Below are 19,928 nucleotides of genomic sequence, written 5' to 3' on the forward strand. Positions count from 1 at the left end.
TTGTGCCTTATTATGATAAAACCAAGAATGAATCTGGTACCTGACGTCTGGCAGCTCTGGACAGAATTCTAACCTGATTTTGAGAGGTATCCACAGCTCCAGCCGACTCCTGCAGGAGAGGTAATCGCACGGCACTCGTGAAAACCTGGCCAGCGGATAACTGTAAATTTTCCCACAGTAGAAGATTCCTTTTAAAAATGCTTTCTAAGGCGCTTGCTTGAATCTGTTAAGATTTATCAAATCTGGAAAGAACTTCTTTGAGTTGTAAAAAAAAAATGCAAGTTTGATTGTTTAGGTGATGTGTTAAGAAAAAAAAAGTGAACAGAAAACCAAAATGTTATATTTTTACTTGAAATCTTTCACTCTCTTTCCTTGCGCACATCAAGTGCTTGGGGAGGGAGAAGGTGCCACATCCAGAACTTAATTTTTTCTTAAGCAGCTCCCTGTTTTCTAGTTTTTATGACCAGAGGGAAAAAAATGTATTGCCATGCGCTGTGCTCTGCTGAGGCACTGTGCCATTCCCTTGTTGATATGACTAGGTATTTAATTGTGATTATGTTTGTCAATGAGAATATTATACTCACTTATTTCTGAATTCAAAGACCAGATTTACATCTTCTAGGCTTCAGGATAGCTTCACCCGGGGAATTACAGACCAGTCAGTCTCACCTCTGTGCCTGGCAAAATCTTGGAGCACATTCTCCTGGATGGCATGCTGAGGCCCATGAAAAACAACAAGGTGCTTGGTGACAGCCAGCACGGCTTCACTAAGGGGAAATCCTGCCTGACCAATTTGATGGACTTCTATGATGGGGCTACAGAACTGATGAACAAGGGTAGAGCAGCTGATGTAATCTACGTGGGCTTGTGCAAAGCGTTTGACACTGTCCCACACAACATCCTTGTCTCTAAATTGGAGAGACATCAATTTGATGGATGGACCACTCGGTGGATAAAGAAGTGGTTGGATGGCAGCATGCAAAGACTTGTGGTCAATGGCTCAATGTCCAGCTGGACACCAGTAATGAGTGGCGTCACTCAGGGATTGGTGTTGGGACCGGTCTTGTTCAACATCTTTGTTGGTGACATGGACAGTGGGATTGAGTGCGCCCTCAGCAAGTTTGCCGATGACACTAAGCTGTGTGGTCCGGTTGATATGCTGGAGGGAAGGGATGCCATCCAGAGGGACCTTGACACGCTTGTGAGGTGGGCTGATGCCAGCCTTATGAAGTTCAACCATGACAAGTGCAAGGTCCTACACCTGCATTGGAGCAACACCAGGCACAGCTACAGGTTGGGCAGGAAAGAGATTCAGAGCAGCCCTGCAGAGAAGGACTTGGGGGTGCTGGTCACTGAGAAACTGAAGATGAGCCGGCTTCAGTGTGCACTCGCAGCCCAGAAAACCAAACTTATCCTGGGCTGCATCAAAGGGAGCGTGACCAGCAGGTCGAAGGACGTCACCCTGCCCCTCTACTCTGCTCTTGTGAGACCTCACCTGGAGTATTGTGTGCAGTTCTGGTGTCCTCAGCATAAAAAGGACATGGAACTGCTGGAACAAGTCCAGAGGAGGCCACGAGGATGATCAGGGGACTGGAGCACCTCCCGTATGAAGACAGGCTGAGGAAGTTGGGGCTGTTCAGCCTGGAGAAGAGAAGGCTGCGTGGAGACCTCATAGCAGCCTTCCAGTATCTGAAGGGGACCTACAAGGAAGTTGTGAATGCTCCATCCCTAGAGGTGTTCAAGGTCAGGTTGGACAGAGCCTCGGATGACATGGTTTAGTGTGAGGTGTCCCTGCCCATGGCATGGGGGTTGGAACTAGATGATCTTAAGGTCCTTGATAACCCTAACTATTCTATGATTCTATAATAGTTTGTTGTGGTCTACTGAAGCCACTGTGGAAAAGCCATATTTCAGCTATAGAAATATTTCAGTCCTAGTAAACTGTTATTGATAGATAAGTCACAGAAGCTCTTGAGGGATATTGGTTCATTCATTTACTAGTTCAATGTATTACAACTAAAACATTCATCGTATCTAACATGCAGCATATCTTACATTTACTAATAACTAGAAGAGTACTTCTGTGCTTTTAAAATTGCTTTTGCCACCATACCTTAAAAAATGTCTAGCTTTTTAGGGGATACTGATTTAGTTCTTCTGGGCATGAATGAAGTTTTTCCTGTTTCCCCAATATTTTCTCTGTATTTCTTTTGCACTGAAGTCACCATTCAGTTAACAGAAATCAATATGATTCCAGGAACAGTGCTCATTAGAAAATGATTATTCCAGAGCCAGAAGAGGGAGCCTAGAGAGCAAAACATTATTATTTGTTTGCCACCAACTTCAAAGCTGGGTTGTGGTTTTTTGTTGTCTTGGTTTGGGTATTTTTTAAATAATTGTTGCACAATAGATCTGCATAGGGGCATAGAAATGGGGATAATAAGAATTGTCCTCCTCAAGTTTCACTGTTATGCAAAGTACCATCAAAGAGTAGAATGCACTGACCTTTGATCATCAGACCTGGAGAAGACGCACAGATGCCATAGTGCAAAGCTCAGCCTTTTATCGTGGATCTCAACCACTCCACTCATCATACTCCCACCTTCTTTTGTAGGTGTTGGCAGGGAATAAGAAGCTTTTCTACTCATAATCTTCATTTTCCTAGTATCACCTCCAAACCTTTATTACAGCATGGATTTTTTTCTCATCATTGTCCTTCTCCTTATTTTGGCCACTTAAAGAAGTGGGGAAGGTTTCTCCCTGGTGTTGTGTTTTCTCAGCTGTCCCTGTCCTGTTTTATGTGGGTCACAGGGATCACTCTTGTAACAAGCACAGTTCTCAAGCAGTCTCCAACCACAGAAAGGAATTCCTTCAGCTCCTCTGGATTCCATCAGAGCCACACATGATGCCCTGAAGCTGTATTTGTGGCTCCAGAGACACAGACTCAGTATTATTTTGTGTGGTGGGACTCAGTGTTCCCTCTTAAGAAATAAGATGTGAAGTTCACTAAAATCAGTTTTCCCTTTGTCTCGGGACCATAAGGTCAGCAATATCAATCAAGTGTGAAGAAGTAGAGGGAAAGAAGCAGCCAGTGAAATTCACCCTGGATCCCTGATTCACAGAAGTGAGAAGTACTTTCGTGAGTCCTGGCAGGATCCAAGAACAAAGTCTTTCTTTTCATTAATTTCTTTTCATGAACAAATGCTACAGATTGCCTGGAGAGCTTGTGGAGTTTCCATCCTTGGAGAGCTTCAGAAACCATCTGGACATGGTCCTAGGCAACTAGTTCTAGGTGACCCTGCTTCAGCGGTGTGGTTGGAACAGGTGACCTCCAAAGGCACCTTTCAACCTCAGCCATTCTGTGATTCTTTGGGTAAATAAGGAGCAACTTCAGTTTGTAGACATAATTCAGATTTAATTGAAACAGAAAGGGAATTATAGTAAAAAACAAGTTGAGAAAAACAATCTTGAAAAATATCTTCAGCCTTCTCTTGATTTTTGTTTAGTTTTAGCTTCTCTGCTTAGTTGCCTTAGATATCAGATCTCAAAATGCCACAAGAATGATTCTCTGAGGGCATTTCTGACCCAGCTGCAACTGTGGAATACCTAGAAATCTATGTTTTCTGCATTGGAGGGGGATTTCTAGATCAAGGGGGCTGAGGAGGAGTCTGGACCAACCTTATAGCAAGACTCACCTGGAATATAGCTTCTTCCCAAAGCTGATCACAGAATGTGATACCAACTTCAACAGATGCTCAAAGAAACTGACCTTACAGTTTAATACAAAATTTGTGTGTTTCCTAAGCCGTGTGTTTCCTAAGCCGTGTGTTTTGAATTATCACAATATTTTGCAGTGTCATCAAATCTTGCAAGACTGTCTCTCATCTCCAACTGCTACCCTGTAAGTTTCACTGAAAAATAACCCAATTGAAGGAATTACTTTCATAGAAGTCTGGTTTCTACACCACGGACAAAAGGCTTGAACTGAGGGGCCCTGTTGTTTAAAGGCTTTACTTAGATAAAGCATTTCCAATAAAAAATATCAACAAAAAATTGAATTATGATAAACCTAATTTACACCGGTTATTGCAGTTTACACTTTTTATAGAAATACTTGCAAATCAGAAAAGGCTCCCTTCTCATATTAACTGGAGTCGACTTTTGAGTTGTACTCATTCCAACTCTTATCCAGTCGGTGGATCTGCCTGAAATGCAGTCAGTACAGACTTTTGCCCATAGAGTGCTAGTATTCAGCTACCTTTTTGGCACACTTTGAGGCAAAGTATTTTTTCCTGTTTTCTATCATTAGTCTCCCACCCCTGGATAAAATGAACAAACTCAAAAAGAACGAGAGTCCTGGCATCCATTTCAAAAGGTAGTTAGTGAAACTAGGAGCTAAAAGCAAGCCTTTGATAAGAAACAAACCATGCTGATTTAAAAGAATGTTTAATATAATAGTATATTTCCTGTAATTCATAATCTCTACTTCCTCAAGTCTCAAGTATTCCTTTACCTTTTATAATTCTCATTCTCCCTTCTGGGGTTCATGAAAGAAGATACCTTGTATCATTACTTCCCTTTAATTAAAATCAGAAACAGCCCAGAATTAAGAGATGCCTGAAAGGGCAAGGGAACGGAACACTAAAGAAGGCTTTGGGCACAGGATCCCAGAGGCTACTCTGAATAACCTAATTTTAGGCATTGAACAAAATCTATTTGGTTTTTAGAGTTATGATCATGCGTTATTTTTTCATGCTGTACGTTGTTAAGTCTGGAAGATTTTCAGACTGCAGTCATTAGTAACATTTTGTTTGCATTGGGATAATTAGTCTACTTAGTTGGTTTTAAAAATTTCCAGTGGTCCAACTTACCCTTAAGTCTCCTAGGCACAGCGTTATTAGTGATACCTCAGGTACTGGGGGCTCTGGGTCGAGCATCTGATGATAACGTTCCAATGCTGAACTGCTCAGGTTGGTTTCCTGTTTTAAATCCTACAGTTTGCCCACCCCAAAAACATGGACTAGTTGCCTTTCACCACAATTCCGCCTCCAGCTTGGAGGGCACAGGGCATTCATGGTGGTTTTGGTTAGGCACAGTTCCCTTAAGGAAAGGCATATACCCCTACACCAAAGAGGGCATTCATCTCACCTACATATGGAGATCTAAAAGATAAGTGTTCAATTTAGAGAGAGGGGGGAGATACTCATAGCATGAGTCATTTTGATCTAAAATATAGATAAAAATGTGGTATGAATAGTATAAAGTGCTTAGCCTTTAGTACCTATGGAGGGAGACTAGCTAGTTTTCTTTAGAGTACATGCCTAAATTTTAGCCAGCACTTGGGAAGATGGACCTCTCCTGACTGTTGCATGACTTTCAGAGTAGCTATGTAAGCAGTTAACTCCTGTCAGACGATAATCTGCAAATATAGAAAAAAAAACGTTTCTTAGGTGCTTCTGCTTGATGAAAGTAGTCTTTGCTAGCGTGACAGGGAATGACCAGCTCCTGAATGTGGTGAAGGCATGTTTGTTAATCCATGGCAAATTCCTTGTTAACTCATGTATGCGCTGTGCTAGAATACATGTCAAAGATCTGGTTTTACTCCTTAACATATTAAAATACTTATTTCATAATATTTATTTATATCTTATCTTTAATCCTGGGACCTTAAAACACAGATGGAGAAACTGAGGTTTAAAGAAACTAAGTTTGCATTTTTTCTCCATTTCAGTTATTTTTGTGTACCTCCAAGCCTATTTCAATTAAATAAGGCTGCAATACATTTCTGAAGCATCAAGAAAGGTTGAGCCTTTGACTTCTGTGGACTTAAACAGACCCGTTTACCTCATGGCTATCCAGATCCCCTTTTTCTCGTATCCATAGATTCAGCTTTTGCAGTTGCAGGCTTTTGAATAGTACCACACAGATCTCTAGTGATACTGTTTCCAACTGAAAGACAGATAATAATTTGCTTAACTTCTATATTCTGAATGCCTGGTACAGGTATATTGCACGAGTCTTTTTTTTTAGGCTTCTTTTGCTGCCAAATAAAATGCTGAATTCACAGTAAACTTGTTAGTTTACTTTATAATTTTACAGATTCATCGCAATGGATAAACTTAGCAACAACTCACAAACTCCATCTTTTTCAAGACCAGTGTAAATTTTTCCTTTCTGCTGAAGGATTGAACAACTAAATAAAAATCAGTTTCCAAATATCCAAATTCCAGCGCATGGGAAGACAAAGGCACTTCATGTCAGTAATTTAGGGGTTTTTTTTAATACCATGATGTGCATTCAGAGTAACCACTTTGTAGTTTCATTTTAAGTTTGTACATTGGTTATTACCATGCAGCAAAAGGCAGTTGTGAGCTTAATCTGATGTGTGTGGCACTGACAGCTTACTTTGCTGGGTCAAATTTCTTGTTGTGCAGCTGATAAGTGATAAGCACAGTTACTGGTTTCATTCCTATGTGTTTTTCTGGGCTTAATCATTAAGAGTTGATATAACATTACTGAACAGTGTGTCTCTCGCAGCACTCTTAAATTTCCACCTTTTTAATTTGCTCTTTTGGATGATGAGTACCAAGTATTCCATTGATGGATAGTAAGTGAAATTAGTCCGTAATCTTTACCCTCAGATCTCTTTCTTTTGGTGCATGAATAAGTCCCTGAGCCGTTATGGGGATACAACACATGACTTTGGAAGCAGGAGCCTCAAGTTAGACATCTAAATAATAGACCTGTTTTTAAAAATCTTTAGAGTCCTTGAAAGCCTCTGAGTTCCCAGCAGCTCCCCTGGAAGCTCATGCAAGCTGCTGGATGGACTTTTGAAAACCAGGCATCCCATTTGCATGCTTTTCTCCCTCAAACCCTAAACAGTTTTTTTAGAGGAGCTGTCACATCCCATACAAAAAAGCTGTCGTTTTTGAGGCATCCTGGTGTCTGTAGATTTTCAGGCAGCTCTGTGCTTTCTTATTATAGCTGTTTCTACTTAAAAAATGATAAACTTTTTTAAACATCATAACTATAAATGCAAATAGCCGTATTCATTAACTTTTGGTTCCGTCCTAAAAGGTACTGAGCCTTTTTGGTGGTGCAAGAACCTTGAACTTTCTTTGCTTTCAGTGAATCAGAGTTCAGCTCCTCCTTGAACTCTGAGACTCCCCTGAGCACAATTTTATGGCAGGCTGAACCCAAACTCTTCAAGAAAGATTCGTTTTACTCTAGTGCATCATTGCTGGGCCCTGTATTAAGTGAAAGAGTTTTTGACATACAAAAGTGCCCTTTCCTTTTCTTTCCATCTCTCAGAAAGTGGCTTTACTTGTCATTACAACTGTAGTTTCTGATACTTAAGAATAATTTGGGTTTTGGGGATGAAAACATACTCTGTGTCCTGGAAAGCATGTATATACGGTAGAGATACGTTAAAACAGCAGCAAGAGATCACTAAGACAGTAAGAGGGGGGCATGGCTATCAAGAAATACTTTCATTCATAAAGCCTAGTACATAGAAAAATGGCAAAGTGGGGGTCGAGGGGAGGAAGGGTGCAGTAAAACATCTGTGGCCTTGCTGCCTGCTTCTAACTATACCAGAAGGGACAACCAGGCAGGAAGAGGGTGTGATGGCAGTGCTCGTAGCTGTGCTGAGCAACTGGCCCCCAGGCACTGCAGGTCCTCTGTCTCTCCCTCCCCTTCCCTCCTGCAGTGGCAGCTCAGGATCCAGCTCAGATCCAGCTCAGCTCTGCAGAGTCCTGTCCTAGCTCGTCCCTTATCCCTGCCGCTCCCTTTCCTGTGGCAGGAGCAGCGTGCTCACAGATTGAGGTGCAAGACTCAGTTTTCCCTCCCTTGTCTCTGCCTTGTACCAGTCCTTTTGTCTCCGTTTTCCTACCCATAAATTTCATGCAGGGTCTTTACTGAGTTTAGCAGTTTCGCAGGGCTTCAAAGTGTCTTTACAAACTACATTGAGGTTAAGTATGAATGATCATTGTCTGAGCTTCAAAACACACTGTATCTCTACCTAGCCCCCTAATCTAATAATTTTCAGGTATTTACCAGTTTTCCCTAATTCAGGGGTTTGACTCATTTTTTTTATTAACAACACTGGCAGGGATCACTGATCTTCTACACCTTTCTCAACCAAGTGTGGCCAGGAGAAGAGGTGAGGGGATACATTCTTCAGTGATGGAAAGCATGGTAAGAAAAAAACCAAACATGATCCCAATCTTTTACATCGTTTTTAGAACTGTAGAAAAGGATTCACCTTTTCATAGGGAGACTGAAAGCAATAGAAGGAACCTTGGCAGAAGCACTATTTTTTGTGGTGCCACATGACTTTTGGGTTTGGGTTCCCACCCCGTCGCCCCCATTAGGCATGGTTTCAAGAGAAAAAGCAGTCCAACACAGCATGTTTGTATTCTAGCTGCTGCGTGCTCATGCAATAAAAAAAGTGAAAATTGCAATAAGATTCTTATCTTGCAATAAAATCCTTTGGAGAATTAGTCTCTGGTAAGCAGTGGTTTAAGTATGGGAAAGTAACCATATAATAAATATAAAAAACACTTCTAGTTTTTAACTGTAACAATCTGGTTTTCTCTGAATGGCAGGTGTTATGGCAAAGCTGTTACTCATAACCGTTAAGAGCTTTCAAGGACTGTGAAAACCATATGTAAACGTATACTTGGAAAGAAACCAGTCTAACTTCTGACTTCAGATAGACTTATGAGAAGCCTATTGTTCTTTGTAGATTTTTAGAATTACTGTCTTCATGACTTTTGTACTACAGTACCATTGGGCATTTCTGGAAGCAGCTGTATCCCCCAGTGCAGAAACCCGAATTACTGAATTTCGTGTACTTCAGTTTAGGCAGTAGAACAGTGGGAGTTTTCAAGACTGTGATTATAAATCTGGACATCCAAATTCCTTGCAAGCTACATGTTGATGCCTTAGTCTTTCTTGTAATTGAGCTATATGTAAGAATAAACTGAAACATTCAGCCACAGAATTAGTATGGAGAGGTTCACTTCTGAACTGTGCCAAAGGGATCTGGTCGACATTTGCAGTTGTGACATAAAACCAAGATTAGGGAAGTTTAATCAGTGAAGCAGAGAGGCTTAGATTTTAGTAAGAGCTGCTCTTGCACCAGTAGTGGACGGGCTGGATGAAGCAGGCTGTATAGACCTATCTCCTTTACTGGCTTCCGTTCTCGGTTCTGGTTTGGTTTTTTCCCTGATTACTCAGAAAACATACACAGTAAATTTTGACAGGCAAATCTTTTAGGAATTAAATAAATAGATAATAATAATTAAATAAAAAGCTGTGTTAGTTGGGTGTGAGAAATCTCAGAAGTACATCTAAGGCAACCTGCAGTGAGGAAACCCATTAAGTCACTTATCTCTCTCTATGTCCTGGCGGGAAGATGCTGCAGGTCCTGTCCAGCCCAGAAATCTGGGTTTTCTTTCTGCAGAAAGTGGGGCATAGAGAATAGAGACAGAAGGAAGAAAAGGTAGTTGTACACACCCTGGTCTTGCCCTGACATGGAGTACTGCAACACTCCCAGGTCTCTCAGCTTAGAAGGAGCCCAAGTAGTTGGTACAATTTTGTTCATAACTTTGTCATTTATTAAATCTGATTTAAATATATTTACATTATCACAAAACATGCAATTATAGAGTTTAACCCTCAGGTAGTTATTTTGCCTTTTAATGTCATCTCTTTTTAATACCTGGTGAAGTTTTGTCAGCGATGTTAGATCTTGTTCAGAGCAAAGTATTTGAGCTGTGTGTGTACACGCATGTATGCCTATATACACCCACGCTTGAAAAGTGATGCAATTTCCCATTAAAGTTTGGGATATTCTTAGCTGGGAAGAGATAAATAATGGCTTTACTTCACTATCATAAGTCAAGGCAGTGCTCCCTTGTGCAGGACCCTTCAAAGTCTTCACCCTGTGTAACAGGGATAAGGGAATCATGTCAGCAATGGCTGGGCTAGTGCACACAGTTTCTTATTTGCTCAGCTTTATGTACTAATAGCAGAGGCAAGGCTAGGAACCTGAACTTTAGGGGTTTAATCCCTAGTTCGAGGCATGAGACTATTTCCTTTATCTTGAAAAAGTAATAGCAGAGCAGGAAACCACTACTGCCACACTTAAACTCCCCCCAGACAGATATTATTAACATTATTAACTGTCATAGACTGCTACAGATATCTTTGTTCTGACCCAGTATAGATGTTCATCTTCTTATTTTTTTAATTGTCCATTGCTATCATATGGTACCCGAAATCCCATGTTTACCTCCTCTGCTTGATATAGAAATTAGAAATGTGACATCCTGACATCAGTGTTGGCTTTTGATAGCAACTGCTTACTGCTTGCACCAGGCATGAAAACAAAAACCTTCATCTTCTGCAGCAGCTTAAGAAGAGCATCTCTTGATGAAGGCCAGACTGCATAGTCAGAACTGACCATCCTATACAGTGGTCATAAAAGTAATGAATACTGGCAGACATCCGTTGTACATATTCTACTGCATAATTATATTTGATAGAAGCTTTCTTGTATGTGTGGATAATAGACAGCTCATGTATTTATGAATCTGGAATGTTCCTAAAATGAGTTAGTGCATGCTCAACATTAGTTTCCCAAGTCTTTTTCATACTGTAGTATGAAAATGTAGTATTGCATTACATTTACTGAACAGATTAGACTATTGCAGCCTTAAGGGATACATTATTCCTGTGGACAAGCAAGGGCATTTATGCAAGTTACATTGATTAATTTTAATAGAAGTTATGCTTGTAAATCTTTGTGCAATGAGATCACATTATACTCTACAGAATCCTGGCAGAAGTGTTTTTATCCTGAAAACACACCTGCCCACTATTTGCAAAGCCTAATTTTCCTTTAAAACAGCAGACAGCAATATTTTATAGCCACTGTTATCTACATGACTTCAGCATACATTGCATGTTGTGCAGACTATAGACATATTGAGGTCTACACAAATGTGCAGTATAATTAAATTAGTAATAATGACAATTTGGATTCAATGACACTGTATTTCTAAGCCTGTGTCATGGACAATATTAGAGAACTGTTTAGCAGAAGCCATCAGTCCCTGTGTTATGGCAGCAGGGTGAGAAGAAGAATCCACAACAGTTTCCATACCACTGGAAAAGGCAACCATTCCTTCAACATTACATGGATAAAATTTCGTAAACTTAAGAATAATATAGTTGATCTTGTAGGTAGTGAAATGTATATAATGTATAACTACATACCTTTATCTAATAGAGTGCATGGGTAGTTTAGATGATGTAGTAGGTAAGCATATTGACATTGTTTACCAACATTTGCAGCACCGTGCTTGCCACTTATGACAGTTTACACGTAAGTGCCATCACTGAATGACAAATACAGGTATCTTACACTGGCTATATGTTGTTGTCTAGTATAATTTGTTGTCATGACTACTAATTTTTGTTGCTCTTAAAGTTTTGCCTTCTTTCTTATCCTGGCTTTCTAATCCATGTAGGATTGTGTAAGGCAGACCAAATTTTCCCCTTTCCAAACCATTACTATATATTTACCAGCTAACTGGGAAGAAACAGAGGCAGGTGCACTGATGTAACACTGAAGACAGAGTGATCAGTGTTAAACACTTGCTATTGAATGTTAAAGGGTGGTTAGCAACAGGGTTTCCATGTTTTCCAACTTTTTCAGAATATGTAAAATCACTTTCTTATCCAGAATGTTATGCATTCTGTGACAGCTGTAATGCTTATATACTATTACTGTCTTTGTACTCAGGAACAGTAGTACATGATCAGAAATGCACACAGCTAGTCAGGAGATGATCTCAGAATGACCTAGTCCATCCTAGCTCTCTGTTGCAGAATTAGATCATTTCCAAAAGATGTTTGCCTCTTGTGGTGCCTGACCCTGTGCTAAATACTTGTACTTAAATATATACTTGTCTTAGAAAGTGTTTTTTTAATGTCTAACAGAGATCTCTGGTGTAAATTAAGCCAATTGTTTCTTGATACAGATCAATAAACAGCACAGTTTTTACAGTCCCATATAAATCAATCAATAATGCAACTTAACTCTCAGTTATTCTGCATAATAAACCACAGCTCCCTGTTGTAGCTGAACAACAGCCATTCCTTATCCCCTCCATCACTTGACTGATATGTCATGATGCTTCTTGGGTGCTTTAGAGCAGCAGGTTTTTACCAGCTCCCAGCAGTTTCACACTATTATTTTTTTCTCCTGTCAAACACTACATAATTTCACCTGAATTTTCATTACATTTATTTTTACTGACTGACACCAGATATTACATGTGGTCCTATTGCTGTTTCATTTATTGGCTAAATGTTCAATAACGTACAGTGATACCATACTTTGGGCATGTTCCTATCTCATACACCAAGTTTTCTAGCACATTATGACTCACGTTACTGCATTTTTCATTAAGCAGGAACAAATATGCAATCTCTCTCCAAAATGTGACCATACAGATGGTATGCTGGAGTTCTGGGTGAAGTGGTGATTTCCAGATCAAATTTGCTTAATTCCCAAGTGCAGCACAAAAGGCTTACTGGCCACCCTCCAGCTAATGCCGTGTGAGCTCTGGGATAAGGTAGGTACTTTCTGCATGACAGAAGGAAACCCACAAGCGGGACACGTTTAAGAACTTGGTCCATGCATTATCTACATTCAAAGTCTGCTCTCTTTCTGTGAAACACTAACAGAAGAAAAATTTATAAAATCTTGTATTAGTCACTGTTACCAACAGATGAGACTATGTTTACTCAGGGCCACTTCAGCTGAGTGAAGTCCTGTTTTCTGTGGCCAACCTTCCTGATCACAGCTACACCCTAAGTCATACTGTGAGTCATTTGTTAAGACCTGAATGACACAACAAGTTTAGGATTACAATGTACAAATCAAACAGGGTTTTCTTTGGAAGCTTCCACAGACAACATCAGTTTTCACCGCTAAATATCTGTTTGCTTCTCTCGTACGCTGAGTGAAAAACAGATTAAGAATAAGCATTCTACAACAGGCATGAAGAAAAAAAAGAAATGGCCATGCACTGAATATATATTCACAGATGTAAATACACTTATCTGAAGCAGATGTGAAGGCCACCAAGACAACTGAAGGAGAATCTTACCCATGCCAAATACTGCTATAAAGAAGTGTAAGATATAATGCTAACGAGCAATGACAGCAGATTAGGGAAAACACTTGGAAGAAAACAAAACACAGGTCCCTTCTCTACTGTGTCCCTCAATCGCTAGCTAATGCCAACTTCAGGGTGGCCAATATTTCTGCCTCTATGAGCCCCATTCCAATAAAATCTTAATCTTGAGGCCAAGACAGATATCCCTCTGCTCAGCACTGTGATGAAAGGAAGAGTGCCAATAAGAGACTACAGATGGGAGATGACACCAGCTCCCTGGGAGTCCCACCTCATGCTGCATGCTGCAGGGTCCTGGGATGAGCTGGCAGTGCCTGTCTCCCCAGATCCCAATGGCTTGCTTCCCCACTGTCACTCTTGTTAGGGATTTGGGTTCCTCACAGCTTCCACAGCAGCACAGCCTAGCTGCCAGTCCTGTGGCATATGTGCCACTGGAACACCTCCACCTTGCACACCATCTGCAGCGCGCATGACATAGTTTTCTTACCCCTCTGCTAGATTATAGGATCAGGGCTCCAGAAATCTCCATCATCTTGGTTTTTTCCCCTACTGATCTGTAGGGTGATTTTTTTCAGCAAATCTTTTCCCTTCTCTATTCTTCCCTTTCCCTGGCTCTGATAGCAGGCAATTTGGTGCAGACTGCCTTTCAGTATGACGTTGCATTGCATGGAGTGGACACAGTTCCCAGCTACAGCTTTGAGCAATGCAAATACAAATAGCGAGCTGTTTTCTTGACAGCCGGTATACACTTTGCTCTTGATCTTCCATTGCACAACAATCCCCAAAAGTCAGCCTTCTAAAGAAAGCCAATGAAGTTCACTGGTTCTTGCTTTAAGAGCTGGAGAAGAAAACACCACTAGTTGATTCACTCAGGTGTGTTCCTTGGAGTATTTAGAGACTATTGAAGCAAACAGGCTTGTGTTAGTTTCAGGCATGCTTTTCACATGGCACGTTTCTTGGCCACTCCTGTGACTGGTAATTACTAAAGCATACATAAACAAATATGTGTATGCTTAAATGCCTAACATTATGTTATGGCTCTTTGTACTAAGAAACAATAGCCCCACAGTATAGTTTATTACTGTAATAACGGAAAGATACAATTTGTAAAACATAATATTATCTGCTATAAACTAAGGCTCTGATTGAAAGAAAAATAAACTAAACCATCATACTGTAATTGGCTTAGGTGCCTTACTTGCTGCCAGCTATGCAGTGCCTGCATACATTTTACATGGATTAGTACTTTCACTTGAATTGGTTTAAACAGTATGTGAATGTTAATGAATTATTTTTCTGTAAATATTATTTAGGGGATTTTGTGTGTTCTTGTTCAAGTATCTAAGAAGGTACATATGGAAAGTATTTCAATATTTCATGTTAGAATTAATTCTTAGTGTTCAGTTATAGCACATTTCTCATTATGTCTGTTTCATTAAAAGTAGCTTTAAAATATTTACTAAATATTTACAGTCCATTTTCACACACATACAACACAGCTAATGACCGGAGAAAACAATTCTTTCCCAAGTTCAGTATGAGATGTGACATGTGAAATATCCTTTCAGGAATCATTTTCTACACAGTGTAAATACTTATTGTTTTACTATAAAACCTCTTTCAGCTTGCTAAAGGGAACTTCTAAAAAGACATAATTTATGCTACCATTTTAGAACAAATTCTGGCCACTGCAGGTTCTAATTATTCATATTCACAGCAGTTGCCTGATGCCTCTTTACTACAACAATAGCTGGTCTCTCCTCAGTTCAGGTGTTTTCTTGAGGATAAATGCCCAGAAAAAAATTGGTTTAAAACCATGTGAATTGAGGCTGAAGATGCAACTGAAAAAACAAACCCCAACAACGCCACCACAATCACAGCAAATTATTTTCCAAAAGCTGCATGAAAATCTGTAGTTTGAAAAGGAAATTTCATGCTGTTTTGCAGAACACTTCTTGTAAGAGCAAACTGTGAATCCCCAGCAGAACCTCAGCTGTTCCCGAAACAGATAAAATACACAAAGCAAAACAATACACTGTGTCTCATCCTTTCTGAAAGTCTTAGTCTATTCATCCCACGTTTTGGTATTGCCCACCACTACCAGCTTATTTTAATCAACTGCTTTATAGTCGTTCTGGTAATTGCTTGTTAGCCATTCCCACACCACTGGCTTATTCATTACTTCCAGCAAAACATTACAGACCTCATTTTATGAAAATGATTTGTACACAGCATAAAACATAATTTCTTTCTAGTGTGAATGGAGTTTGATTGCAATCCAATTCCAATTCAAATACTGCCTTCAAATTTTTCTTTTTAAATGCACTTCAGTATAAATTGTTTCTCCTTTTTGCTGTGCTTTTAAAAAAACACTAAACTTCAAAATACTGGAATTGAAAAATAGTGAAAAACATATTTTGTCAAAGGAAAAGTTGATGGAAAATAGGCAAAGAGTGATGTAGAAAGAAATTTCTTTTAATTTTCGATACACATTCCCAAATTGTTGTTTTTCCAGTACAAAACAAAATACTTTAGAATTGAGTAAATTTAGAGGTAGCAACAGATAGCATTTGGAATTCATTTCATAACAACATTTAATAAGCTTTTTAAAACATTAATTTCTCAATGCAGCTGTAAATTTCTAAAGATAAATCGATTTTCAATTATAAAAGAAATAAGGGATTTATTAATTTCTGTATGGGTAAACAGCCATTCTTGATAAAAAATAAATGCATACTTATCTGTTCTAACTCAGAAATGTTAAAAGGATAATGTTGCTTTCATGAAAACAAAAGATTAAACATTTTTAAAGATTTTACAAAAAGAAAAAAACAACTTTAAAGTTTATTTTATTATTATTTAGAACTTTTCTAAAATGTGTATTATCTGAAATGTTCTTGACTTTGAACTTTGAAACAAACAGAGTAGATCTTATATTTTCAAAGAATATTTTGATAGTTTAGGAAAGTAATTTCAGCCTCTACAACAAATTATTTGTAATATCATCCATTTTAGCTGATATTTATATTCCGTCATGTTTGGAAATTTCTTCCTGAAATCATTTAACTTGTATGGAAAGAAAATTGAGAAAATTGGTTTGGGTCACTTCAGAGGTTTGTAGAGCTTCTTTGAACTCTGTGCTTTGGGAGACAAAGCACTTTGATTCCCAGATCCGCACGTGGAGCGAAAGAAAAAAATACTCATATCATTTTTTAAACAAGTCCCTGAAAAAAATCTGAGGCTCATGTAGAGCCACAGTAACTATGTGGCACTTCCATATTTTGAATTCATTCGGTGTGATAGCATGAGCAGTGTAATCTCCCATGGCAATCCCTACTGACAGCACCACATAGGTAGGCAGATAAACACTTCTGAAAGAACCATTACACATACTCCCCCAGAATACTGGGAGAATAGCGGACGAAAGGCTGAGCTTGTGCTGAACACCGTTTATTAGGAGAATTATAAAACTGCACATTTGAGCACAGAGGCAAATGTCAGGGGACTGCAGAAATCTCCCATGTTCATCCTGAATGTGGAGCTGCACCTTCACCTGGCCAGAGGACCTGGTGCCCCTCAGTCCCTCTTTGAGAAAAGAGCAATTAACCCCAGCCTAGCTGGAGTGTGGAGATCCAGAGATCTTCAGGGGGTGACAGCAACCAAGACATCGCTGCTCTTTCTTCAGAAGTAAAGCCTTTTACATGTAAAGTGAGAGCCCTAACACCCCTGGAACCTAAGGGTTGTCTGTACCAAGCTTGTTACAGCTGCATAAATATTAGGTTAAGAGAGATAGGGGGAGAAAAGGGGGGGGGGGGGGGGAGGGAGAGAAAAGAAAGGAGAGAGAGGAAGAAAAAGAAAGGTTTAAGAAAGAAAGGCTTAAGAAAACCATAAATATTACAAACCAGAGAGGAGGGAGGTAGTGTATTGTACATATGAACCTGGCCATGTGCTGTGATTTTTCACATTAAAAAAAAAAAAAAAAAAAAGTAAAATTGACCTGTGTATTAGAATTTCGCAGTTAAAGGTTATGGGCTTTGCCATTAACTGCAGCATCTTTTTCTGATAAATCATTGACTTCAGAAGTTGTTGAGGCATTTCTTTGATTTAAACTAAAATATGAGGATAACTTAAGTTCTTGCAAAGTACACATGGTCTCCTGCAAACATTCACATGCCCCTGGCCTTCTGCTTGAAGGCATGAGTGATACAACCCCCCCAGTTGCTCCAGGAGAAATCAGAGGTCTCCCTTCTGCTCTCAGGCAGTTGCCCCTCACCAGCCCCCCAGGTGCTATTTCTAACTTCTCAGGAATAGGAAGGGCATGTGGAATTGCTGGTGTCAGTTTTGAAGCAAGGAAAACAAATTTTATTGAAGCTATAGGATTTCATATACCCTCTGTAGGATGTATGTCCTACCCTCTGCAGCACTGTGAGTCCAGAAAGGGTAATTATATGCTTTTTTCTGATACGAATTATTTTAGTTTGTACAGCAGCGTATGCATTTTTTTAGTTATTCCAGATCGGTGTATGATGCCAAGTCCTGGACATGCACTATTTGAGTTATAAACCCACTTAGTTAAATTATGCTACCATTGCACTCTCTCCCAATTAAACCACCGTTAAGAGCTGGTTCTGGAGTGGGACGATAATCATCCTCGAGGTCCAGAAAAGCATAAGCTGGAGGGTACTGGCTGGGAGAACTGGGAATTAGGCTCCAGGTGTGTGTTTTCCCCCACGGAGACAGGGTAGGTCGGTGGTTATTTTTTAGTGTGGTCAACTTCAGTATTTGTAGGGCTTGGCTCCACAACAAGCGTCCTCCGCACCCGAGAACGGGCTGACTGCGTACCCAGCTCCCCTGCACACCCTGACCCGCGCAGCTTCAGCGCAAGTCTGCTCAGACAGGACTCCGCTGGGGGTGGGGGGTCTGCAGCAACGAAGTTTCTTGATGCTTCCCGAAAGCATTCATGGGCGCTGACTTCCTGCCTGCGCTCTGTGAATGGAAAGTATCAAAAAGGAAAGCTGAATACGCGTTTTTCGGGGGTGGGAATGTTATTTCCCAGGAACGGAGAAAAAAGAACCTAAAAACCCCAACCAACCAACCAACCAACCAACCAAAAAGCAACAACCCCCTAAAGGGTTATTTCCCAGCGCCGAGCCCCAGGAATGAGTCAGGCTCCTCAGTGCTGCCGCAGCCGGCTGCGCCCGCGCCCGTGCAGCTCCGAGCACAGCGGCGGGGCCAGGGCCGGGGCCGGGCCCTGCCGGGACCCCCCGGGGCAGTCGCCCCGGGCCATGCCTGGCCGCGGCGCTCGCGGCGACCCTTGCGGTATGCGGCTGCCTTTGGCAGAGGCACATGAAGGATTTCATTGAGTGTGAAGACAGAGAGCAGAGACAGAAAGCAGAAGGAGGCGGCTGCAGCCTTTGTAGTCGGGGAGGAATGCGGAAATGTTGAAGCACTATGTCAAACTTTTTTGAAACGGGGTCAAGTCACATTCAGCCAGCGTGGGAAAGCAGGGAAAAACTTGAGGAGAGGGGGAGAAAAAAAAAAAAAAGGCAGCAAGCTGCTGCTGCTCCCAGGCTGAGCAGAGGCCGAGGCAGCGAGCGAGGGGAGGCAGCGCAGCGCAGCGCAGCGCCGGAGCAGCGGCCGCGCCGAGGGCCGGCGCCGAGCCCCGCACGGGCAGGCTGCGGCCGGCGGGGCTGCGGTCGCGGCGCTGCAGCTCCGCGGGGGCCGCCGGCCGCGATTTTTCATTCGCGTTTTCGTTTTCCCCGGGCACAAGGGGGGGGGGGGGGGGGGGGCGGGCGGAGCGGGCTGGGGAACGAGTGCGAGCTGCCTTCTGCGCCAAGGTGCAGCCCGGCGGCGGCAGGAGGATGCGAGCCGAGGGCGGCCGAGCAGCGGAGCAGCTACCTGTGTGGCCCGGGCGGCCGCTGCCGGGACCTGCCGGAGACATCGCCATGTGAAGGGGCAGACCCGGGGCCGGCTCTCCACCCCGCCTCGCTCAATGGGAGGTTTGTTTTAGGGAGGACTCACCCCCTCCCTCTCCACCCCCCCACACCCTCGGGGCTGAGGATTATTTGGGGATCTGGTGGCGGTGCAGGCGGCCGCGGCGCACACCAGGTAACGCGGGGCGCCCATGTGCTCCGCGCACCCGGCCCGGCGGCGTGGCCCACAAGCCGCCCCCGGCCCACAACCCCCCTGGGACGGCACCGGGGACGCGTCCCTGCGGCGGCCGGGGGCACCTCGCCACGCCGTGCAGCCGCAGCACGCCTTGGGGGCGGCGTGGGGCCGTCCCCCGTGTCGGGGGCCGCGAAGGGACCGCGAGGGAAGGGGCTGCCCTCCTGCGCAGCCACCGGGGGGGTCCCCTCCGCGTCCTGCCAAGTGGCCGAGCCGGTCTCCCAGCCCGCCCCCCCCCGTCCGTCCCCTGAGAGGAAGCGGGGGTACGCGCTTCCCCGCGTGTCCCCCGCCGCCACCCCCCGCCGCGTGTGGGGCGCCCGCGGAGGGAAGCTCGGTGCCGAGGCGGGGGGGTTGGGGCCGTGGCGGGGGGGGCACTCGCGGTGTCCCGGCGTGCCCGGGGAAGGCGAGCGGTGACTTTCCGCCAGGCGCCGCGGCCGCGCCGAGCCAGGCCCGCCGACCCTGCGGCCACGCACACGGGCACCTCCGCTGCCCGCCCCTGCCCGCCGCTCGGGGGCGCCCTCCGCGGCGGCGCGGGCCGGGCTGCGGGCCGGG

At 42.7% G+C, this 19,928-nt stretch overlaps 1 protein-coding gene and 1 long non-coding RNA gene across 3 annotated transcripts in view; one reads left to right on the forward strand and one right to left on the reverse strand.

Annotated features, from left to right (window-relative positions):
- Positions 1-17,550: 17,550 nt before the first annotated feature.
- Positions 17,551-19,660, reverse strand: LOC136007899 (uncharacterized). Its single transcript, XR_010609902.1, has 2 exons — positions 19,110-19,660; positions 17,551-18,197 (listed from the first exon to the last, which is right to left on the reverse strand). It is a non-coding gene; the product is annotated as an uncharacterized LOC136007899 (long non-coding RNA).
- Positions 19,000-19,928, forward strand: part of CDK6 (cyclin dependent kinase 6) — a 139,892-nt gene continuing 138,963 nt past the window's right edge. Inside the window, exon 1 of one of the 2 annotated variants that reach the window (XM_065666368.1) lies at positions 19,000-19,210. The gene's annotated coding sequence lies outside the window, so the exon portion shown is untranslated. Of the gene's footprint in view, positions 19,211-19,238; positions 19,320-19,928 lie in introns of those variants that run through there. The other variant, XM_065666369.1, reaches the window with a different exon arrangement.

Source organism: Lathamus discolor, chromosome 2 (assembly GCF_037157495.1).
Source record: "Lathamus discolor isolate bLatDis1 chromosome 2, bLatDis1.hap1, whole genome shotgun sequence".
Classification (NCBI taxonomy): Eukaryota; Metazoa; Chordata; class Aves; order Psittaciformes; family Psittacidae; genus Lathamus; species Lathamus discolor.